General features: G+C 42.4%; 1 non-coding gene across 1 annotated transcript; it reads left to right on the top strand.

The window, feature by feature from the left end:
• Window positions 1–5,782: 5,782 nt before the first annotated feature.
• LOC111727700 lies at window positions 5,783–5,886 on the top strand. Its single transcript, XR_002775184.1, has one exon. It is a non-coding gene; the product is annotated as a small nucleolar RNA U13 (small nucleolar RNA).
• The last annotated feature ends 3,114 nt before the right edge of the window (window positions 5,887–9,000 follow it).

The following is a 9,000-nucleotide window of genomic DNA, read 5'->3' as shown; positions in this document are numbered from 1 at the left end:
CTCCACTTGTGGCATATGGGGCTGGTGCCCTACTCCTTTGAGCCACAGGCTCCGCTCACGCCTGGCTATTTTTTTGTTGCAGTTGTCATTGTTTAGCTGGCCTGGGCTGGGTTCAAACTCGCCAGCCCTGGTGTAGGTGGCTGGTGCCCTAACTGCTGAGGTATGAGCGCCGAGCCCGTGCATAGAAGTTGTAACAGTAAAGGCCCCACCCCATCCCACCCCGATTCATGATTCTACTCTCAAGCATTTAGGCACCATTATTAAGAAAACTACATTTAAAAGGTTCATGGTTTATAGGGCTAAAGTATTCAGATTTACACAGCAGGTTCTTTTGAATTACACTTAGGGGAATAAATAAGTGACTAACTTTGGCAATCTCACAAGGTACAGAGTCTCCCAATTCTAAAGGATTTTGTGGGTGAGTCATTAAGTTAAAAAAGGAAATCTATATCAGTAATAAATCTTTGTAAAAGTACTCTATGTTCTTTTTAAAATGATTGTTTCTAAGTGGCTACTTCAACTAACCTTATCAAAAGAATAGACTACTATTGTAATATAAAATGATGCTTTCTGAGAAATTGCTTTCAAAAAAACTTGACATGAACAATTTATCATGGGGGATGTTTCCAGAGAACCAGAGCTTTTAACAAATTTACTCTGTGGTTATTTTCTTTTCCTTTTTTTCTTAAGATGGAGTCTTACTCTGTGGCCTAGGCTGGAGTGCATTGGCCTGATCACAGCTTATTGCAACCTTGAACTCCAGGAATCTTGAATGATTCTTCTGCCTCAGCCTCCTGAATAACTAGGACTACAGGCACATACCACCACACGACCTAATTTTAAAATTTTTTATAGAGATGGGGGTCTTACTGTGTTTCCTAGGCTAGCCTTGAACTCCTAGCCTCAAGGAATCCCAAAGTGCTGGGATTATAGGTATGAGCCACCATGTCTGGCCCTCATTGTTTCATATCATAAATATTTTCCAGACTGGAAATGTTTTGTTGCTATACTTGCAGCCCAAATGTCATGCAGCTTAGAACATGCCCACCTGGCAGCCTCCACGAGGACTCCTGGAGCCCATCAGGCTGTCCCCTCACCCTCTCTATGCCCCGTCACAAACACCTGGATATCCCTGTCTCTAACCTGGTATTTCCTCTCCTGTCTTGTTTACACTGCTTAGTTTGGGCTCTTGTCAATTGGCCCCTGGACCTTTGCTGTGGCCTCATAGCAGTCTTCCCATCTTTAGTCTCAGCCTTACTGCAGCTCTTCCAAGTCCATCTTAACTACATCACTCCCTTTCTTAAAACACTGCAGTGATTCTCGGCAGCAGCGCTCCTTACCCTACAGTCCCTAGGTATTCAGCAGTTCCATGGACAAAGGGCCAGGAGCCCTCTGAGATTGTGTAGACAAATAAAGTGAACATGTCCTCTTCTCAGCAGGTCTATAACTCTCAGGACCTTCTCAAAAAGGTCTGTGGCTCAAAAAGAGAGGAGAGCTACTGACCCACAGGAGAAAAACAAATTTCCTGGCATGTACCAGGACTGTCAAAAGAGTGGAGATGGAAAGGCATTATAAATGCCATAGGCAGAAGGTACCAGTTCTTCACTGTGCAGAACAAAACCCAGACTTGGGAGCATCCTCCCCATCAGACAGCCAAGATGTCATCGCCTTAAGTTCCTATGATTGCATCCTGTGCTGATGCTACCATCTGACCGGCATTCTTTGAGAAATGCCACCTTAGTCTCTCTCAAAAGGGCCCCTCCAAATTGTTTGGAGAAGCTTTTAACTGTTCTGTTTCCATGACAGCTTGCTGGTGCAAACTATAAATTAACTTTCTCAAGGTAGGAAGGCACCCTGCCCTGGAGACATTTACCTCCATGCCTCTTTTCAGCTCCGTATTTGAGACAGTGTGAATCATTCCCAGCACATTTCAAAGCAACCACAGTGGGCCCGGTCTTTTCATCCTTTCTGTAAACCTTGATGACACAAAGCTTTAGGATTTGCTAAGAGCTTTCAGGAAAAAAAGCATGAGAATAAAGCAATTTACCAAGACATAACCAATTATTAGGAATTAAATATCATTTTGGAATACATAGTTCATTTGTATAAACATAACTCAAAGAAACCTGAGCATGATTTCTTATCTGACAACCCTTCCTGTATGATTGTAACACACCAAATAAGCTTCCTAGGTCTCTCCGAGCATTCCAGGGGCTCTTTGACAAAGAGTTGGAGGTCAAAAAGACTGTATTTGGAATTTGAAATCTAATTTTGAGAAGTTTTCAAATATCAAAGGTTTAAAACACTTGATATCAAAGTAAGGTTATAGGTCACTGTAAAATAATAGTAATTCATTTAGTGAAAGTGATAATTAAAAGATTTTAAAAAGGGCGATGCCTGTGGCTCAGTGAGTAGGACTCTGGCCCCATAAACCGAGGAGGTTGGCGGGTTCAAACCCAGCCCCAGCCAAACAGCAACAAAAAATAGGCGTTCAGGCAGGTGCCTGCAGTCCCAGCTTCTTGGGAGGCTGAGGCAAGAGAATCGCCTAAGCCCAAGAGCTGGAGGTTACTGTGAGCTGTGATGCCACAGCACTCTACCTAGGGTGACAGAGTGAGACTTTGTCTCTAAAAAAAAAAAGAAAAAGATTTAAAAAAGCAAAAACAAAACAAAATAAAATATTTATTCCTTGATAAAGAGAGGCCACAGTTTTCTACACAAACAATAGATCTAGTAAAGGAAAGGTGAAAAAGACTCTACCTTCTTATTCATTTTTTCCAATTTATTCAAAAGGGAACAAGTTTTTCATATTCTTTTTTTTTTTTTTCTCTTTTGGTAAGAAACAATCTCACTATTACCCAGGCTGGGCTCAACTCCTGGCTTCAAGTGATCCTTCTGCTTCAGCCTCCAGAAGTGCTAGGATTCAGGCATGAACCACCGCATGCAGCCAAAACATGAACAAGTCTTTTACTTTTTTATTTTTATCTATTTATTTTTTGAGAACAGTGTCTCACACTGTCACCTGGGATAGTGGGTAGTGTTATCATCACAGCTCACAGCAACCTCAAACTCCTGCCCTCCGGTGATCCTCCTGTCTCAGCCTCCTGAGTAGCTGGGACAACAGATGCCTGCCCACTATGCCCAGCTAATTGTTTTATTTTTGTAGAGACAGGGTCTCACTCTTGCTCAGGCTGGTCTTGAACTCCTGGCCTCAGGTGATCTTCCCACCTCAGCTCACAGGTGTGAGCCATCACGCCTGGCCCTATTTCTTATTAATAGTACAGGAAAATCTTCACAAGAGAAAACTAAATTCTAACTTGGTATCAGTGTATTATTAATGTTAAAGCTATGAAAACTTGGGTGGTGACTGTGGCTCAGTGGGTAGGGCGCCTGCCCCATATACACAGGGTGGCAGGGCCTCGGCCAAACTGCAACAAAAAAATAGTCGGGTGTTGTGGTGGGTGCCTGTAGTCCCAGTTACTCGGGAGGCTGAGGCAAAAGAATTGCCTAAGCCCAGGAGTTGGAGGTTGCTGTGAGCAGTGTGATGCCACAGTACTCTACCAAGGGTGACAAAGTGAGACTCTAGCTCTACAAAAAAAAAAAAAGCTATGAAACCTTATAAATAAAGCTATCCAATCTCAATCAACTTTGATCATATAAGATTTCCATAAGCCTTCTATAACATCTTAAAAATTTTTTTCATTCTTGGGAGATACCTATGGCACAGTGGGTAGGGTTTCAGCCCCATATACTGAGAGTAGCGGGTTTGAACCCGGCCCTGTCCAAACTGCAACAAAAAAATAAATAGCTGGGTGTTGTGGCAGGTACCTATAGTCCCAGCTCGTCAGGAGGCTGAGGCAAGAGAATTGCCTAAGCCCAGGAGTTGGAAGTTGCTGTGAGTTGTGATACCATGGTGCTCTACTGAGGGTGACAAAGTGAGACTCAGTCTCTAAAAAGAAAAATTTTTTTTTCATTCTTTTATCTTTCTCAACTTTCTAAATCCATTCGGTTTTATCTATCATTTTTCCTTTAAATTCATTTTTTTAATTAATTGTTTTTTTTTGAGAAAGAATGTCACTCTGTCACCCTGAATAGAGTGCGGCATCATAGCTCACAGCAACCTTAAACTATTGGACTTAAGTGATCCTCTTGCCTCAGTTTTTTATTTTTATTTTTTCCAGTGGAGATGGGGGTCTCACTCTTGCTCAGGCTGGTCTCGAATTCGTAATCTGCCTGCCCTGGCCTCCTGGAGTGCTAGGATTACAGGTGTGAGCTACCGTACCTGGCCTATTCCTTAAATTTAAACGATCTTCAAATAATTTCTAAAATAGATGAAATTAATTTTCCTTTAAGAAAACCAACATCCTGGCTCAGTGCCTGTGGCTCAAGCGGCTAAGGCGCCAGCCACATACACCTAAGGTGGGGGGTTCGAATTCCCAGCCCAGGCCCGCCAAACAGCAATGATGGCTGCAACCAAAAAATGGCCGAGCATTGTGGCCAGCTACTTGGGAGGCTGAGGCAGGAGACTCTCTTGAGCCCAGGAGTTGGAGGTTGCTGTGAGCTGTGATTTCACTGCACTCTACCCAGGGGGACAGCTTGAGGCTCCCATCTTAAAAAAAAAAAAAAGAAAACCAACATCCTCATGTTTTTTAAAAAATAATGTTCCTTACTAATAACTCATCCTACTTTTCTTAATACACTCTGTATAAAGAATTGTTTTTGTTATATCTAACAGTTTTAATTACATATATCAACTATTATTTTAACTCTTAATAACCCTAATTTACAGAAAAAGCCTAAGAAGTGAGCACTTTTGATTGTTATGTGTCAGATACAGACCCCAGCACAGAGGACAGAACTATAAAGACAAGGCCTGGAGGATCTGACCATTTCTGGCAGGTGCAGCCAGCCCAGGGAGAATGGATTTGGTTTGGCTCTGCCTTATGGCTGGTAAGCTAGGTGCTATAGATGTAAATATCTCTGTAGGCCTCACTATGGCACCTGTCCAGACCTCAGAACCTAAAATGCTCAGAAGCAAAGACATAACTTCACAGACAATCAAGAAAATACAAAAAATATCATGGAAGCAACAGTTTTATGATCTTAATATATCTAGCAGAGACAGCATGCATTTGTCTGACCAGTAGACTCAGGGAAAAATGTTTAAAATTCTGAAGACATTTTTATTTTATTTTGCCAAGAAGTTTAAATTTACCCTACTTACCAAAGATTACTAAAGTCATGTGAATTTGAAAAGCATTTGGGCTAGTTATTTATTTTTATGAGTGCTAATTTGGTACCATGTAGACGATAAACAAACAGACATATATACATAAGTATACATAAAAAACACAGGTAAACTGCATGCAGTGATGGCATGGATTTGTAGTCCCAGCTACTCAGGAGACTGTAGTGAGTTAATCAAAAAATCTCAAGAATTCATCTCCAGCCTGGGTAACATAGCAAAACTCTCTCTTTAATAAAACATTAAAAATAAGCAATTGAGGTTCAGTGCTCATAGCACAATAGTTAAGGTGCCAACCACATACACCAAGGCTGGTGGGTTCAGACCCAGGCCAGTCCAGCTAAATAACAATGCAACAAAAAATAGCCAGGTGTTGTCTCAGGTGCCTGTAGTCCTAGCTACTTGGGAGGCTCAGGCAAGATATTTGCTTATGCCTAAGAGTTTGAGGTTTCTGTGAGCTGAGATACCATGGCAGTCTACTGAGGATGACGTAGTGAGACTCTGTCCTGTTCCCCCCATCCCTGGCCAAAAAAGTAATCGATCCATTTGTAGTTCATAAGTGTGATGATTGGGTGGTCATGAGTATGTGTGAGATGTTCCTCCCTCAAACCTTGTTAGGACATTGGTACATTACCTGATGGATGTGAAAAAGAGAAAAGAAAAATTATATTTAAAATATAGGCAAATACAAACAAAGACTTTATAGCTTTGATCTTAAAATTTTAGCCATTTTTTTAAAAGAGACAGAGTCTCATTTTGTTGCCCTCAATAGAGTGCTGTGGTGTCACAGCTCACAGCAACCTCCAACTCTTGTGCTAAAGCCATTCTCTTGCCTCAGCCTCCCGAGTAGTTGGGACTACAGGTGCCCACCACAATGCCTGGCTACTTCTTGTTTTGGTTTGGCTGGGGCCAGGTTGGAACCCATCACCTTCGGTATTTGGGGCCGGCACCCTACCCACTGAGCCACAGGCACTGCCCATTTTAACCATTCTTGAAGGAAATGTAGGAAAAACATTTCTGGATATCAGCCTAGGTAAAGATTTTTGATTAACACCCCAATGGCAATTGCAGCAAAAAATAAATAAATAAATTGGGTGTGGTTAAATTAAAAGACTTTTCCGGTCTGCAATCAGTTCATCACTCTGTCCTTCCTTGTGATTCCTCCAAGCAAAGAGCCAAGGAACCAGGACAACAGAGGCTGGGTCTGACACTTGGTGCAAAAACCTGGGAGCCTCTCCTTTGTTTGAAGGACTGTGTCCTGTGACATCCCATGCTGTTTCAGACATAGAGAACTGAGGAGTAGACGTGCCCCCACCATCAATCACGTGATCATGTGGTGCGGAGAAGCGGGGGACCAATGGGAAAGGGACTGATAAAAAAAAAAAAAAGACTTTTCCACTGCTAAGGAAACAATCAATAGTGCAAACAGACAAGTTACAGAATGGGAGAAAATATTCTCAAACTATACATCCAATAAAGGGCTAATATCCAAAATCTACAAAGAATTCAAGCAAATCCACAAGAAAAAAGAAAAAGAAAAAAACATTAAAACATGTGCAAAAGGAGGGGCATGATGGCTCACCCCTATAATCCTAGCACTCTGAGAGGCCAGGGTGGGTGGATTGCTTGAGCTCAGGAGTTCAGGACCAGCCTGAGTAAGAGCAAGACCCCATCTCTACTAAAAGTAGAAAAACTAGCTGGGTGTTGTGGCAGGCACCTGTAGTTTCAGCTACTCAGGAGGCTGAGACAGGACAAGCACTTGAATCTTGGAATTTGAGGTTGCAGTGAGCTATGATGCTGAAGCATTCTACCCAGTGTGACAGAATGAGACTTTGTCTCAAAAAAATAAAAATAAATAAATAAAAGAGTGGACAAAAGACATGAACAGAAACTTTCCAAAAAAAGACAAATGGCCAACAAACATGAAAAAAATGCTCAACATCACTAAACATCAGGGAACTATAAATTAAAACCACAATAAGATATAATTGTACTCCCATTAGAATGGGAGAATACAAAAGCATGGCTGGGCATGGTGGGTCACACCTATAATCCCAGCACTCTGAGAAGTTGAGGCAGGTAGATTGCTTGAGCTCAAGAGTTGGAAACCAGCCTGATGACCAAAACCCCATCTCTACTAAAAATAGAAAAACTAGCCTGGCATGGTGGCTGGTGCCTATAGTCCCAGCTACTCAAGAGGCTGAAGGAAGAGGATCATTTGAGTCAAAGAGTTTGAGGTTGTTGTGAGATATGACATCATGGCACTCTACCATGGATGACAAAATGAGACTTTTCTTAAAAAACAAATAAACAGGCTTGGCGCCTATAGCTCAACCGGCTAAGGTTCCAGCCACGTACACCTAAGGTGGCGGGTTCGAATCCCCAGCTGGGACCTGCCAAACAACAATGACAGCTGCAACCAAAAAATAGCCGGGCGTTGTGGCGGGTGCCTGTGGTCCCAGCTACTTGGGAGGCTGAGGCAGGAGACTCACTTGAGCCCAGGAGTTGGAGGTTGCTGTGAGCTGTAATGCCACAGCACTCTACCCTGGGGACAGCTTGAGGCTCTGTCTCAAAAAAAAACAAAAACAAAAACAAATAAACAAACAGGCCTGGCATGGTGGTTCATGCCTGTAATCCCAGAACTTGGAAGGCCGAGGTAGGTGGATTGCCTGAGCTCACAGATTCGGGACCAGCCTGAGCCAGAGTGAGACCATGTCTCTAAAAATAACCCAGTGTTGTGAAGGGCACCTGTAGGCCCAACTACTTGGGAGACTGAAGCAAGAGAATTGCTTGAGTCCAAGAATTTGAGGTTGCTGTGAGCTATGACACCATGACACTTTACTGAGGGCAACAAAGTGAGACTCTGTCTTAAAAAAAATGTAATAAAATAAATAAATGAATAAATAAATAAATAAATATCTGAAAGCAATAGATGCTGGTGAGGATGCAGAGAGAAAGGAATGCTTATACACTATTGGTGGGACTGCAAATTAGTACACCCTCTATGGAAAATAGTTTGGTGATTCCTAAAGAACTAAAAGTAGACCTATTATTTCATCTAGCAATCCCCCTACTGGGTTTCTACTCCAGAAGACACCTATGCTTAATGTTTATGCAGCACATTTGACAACCGTAAAGAGGTGAACTCAATCCAACTGCCCATCAGTTCATGAGCAGATTAACAAAATGTGGTATGTGTATACCATGGAGTATTACTCAGCCATAGAAAAAGATAAATTAATGCTTTTTTCAACAATTTTTTTTTTGAGACAGAGCCTCAAGCTGTTGCCCTGGATAGAGTGCCATGGCGTCACAGCTCACAGCAACCTCCAACTCCTGGGCTCAAGCAAGTCTCTTGCCTCAGCCTCCCAAGTAGCTGGGACTACAGCCACCCACCACAACATCTGGCTATTTTTTGGTTGTAGTTTTCATTGTTGTTTGACAAGCCCAGGCTAGATTTGAACCACCAGCTCTGGTGTACGTGGCTGGCGCCTTAGCTGCTTGAGCTACAGGCACCAAGCCCTTTTTCAACAATTTTGATAGACCTGGAGCCCGTTCTCCTAAGTAAAGTATCACAACAATGGAAAAACAAACACTACATACACCACATGTACTCTATTATTACATATATATAGATGCGAGGGGACAGATTATTACTCTGTTGCTCTGGGCAGAGTGCCATGGTGTCAGCCTAGCCAACAGCAACCTCAAACTTCTGGATCCAAATGATCCTCTTATCTCAGCCTCCTGAGTAGCTG

Source organism: Otolemur garnettii, unplaced genomic scaffold (genome assembly GCF_000181295.1).
Source record: "Otolemur garnettii isolate 467f Iridium unplaced genomic scaffold, OtoGar3 scaffold00118, whole genome shotgun sequence".
In the NCBI taxonomy this organism is placed as follows: Eukaryota; Metazoa; Chordata; class Mammalia; order Primates; family Galagidae; genus Otolemur; species Otolemur garnettii.
Note: the sequence above shows the minus strand (reverse complement) of the source record. Positions and strands in the feature narration are given on the sequence as shown.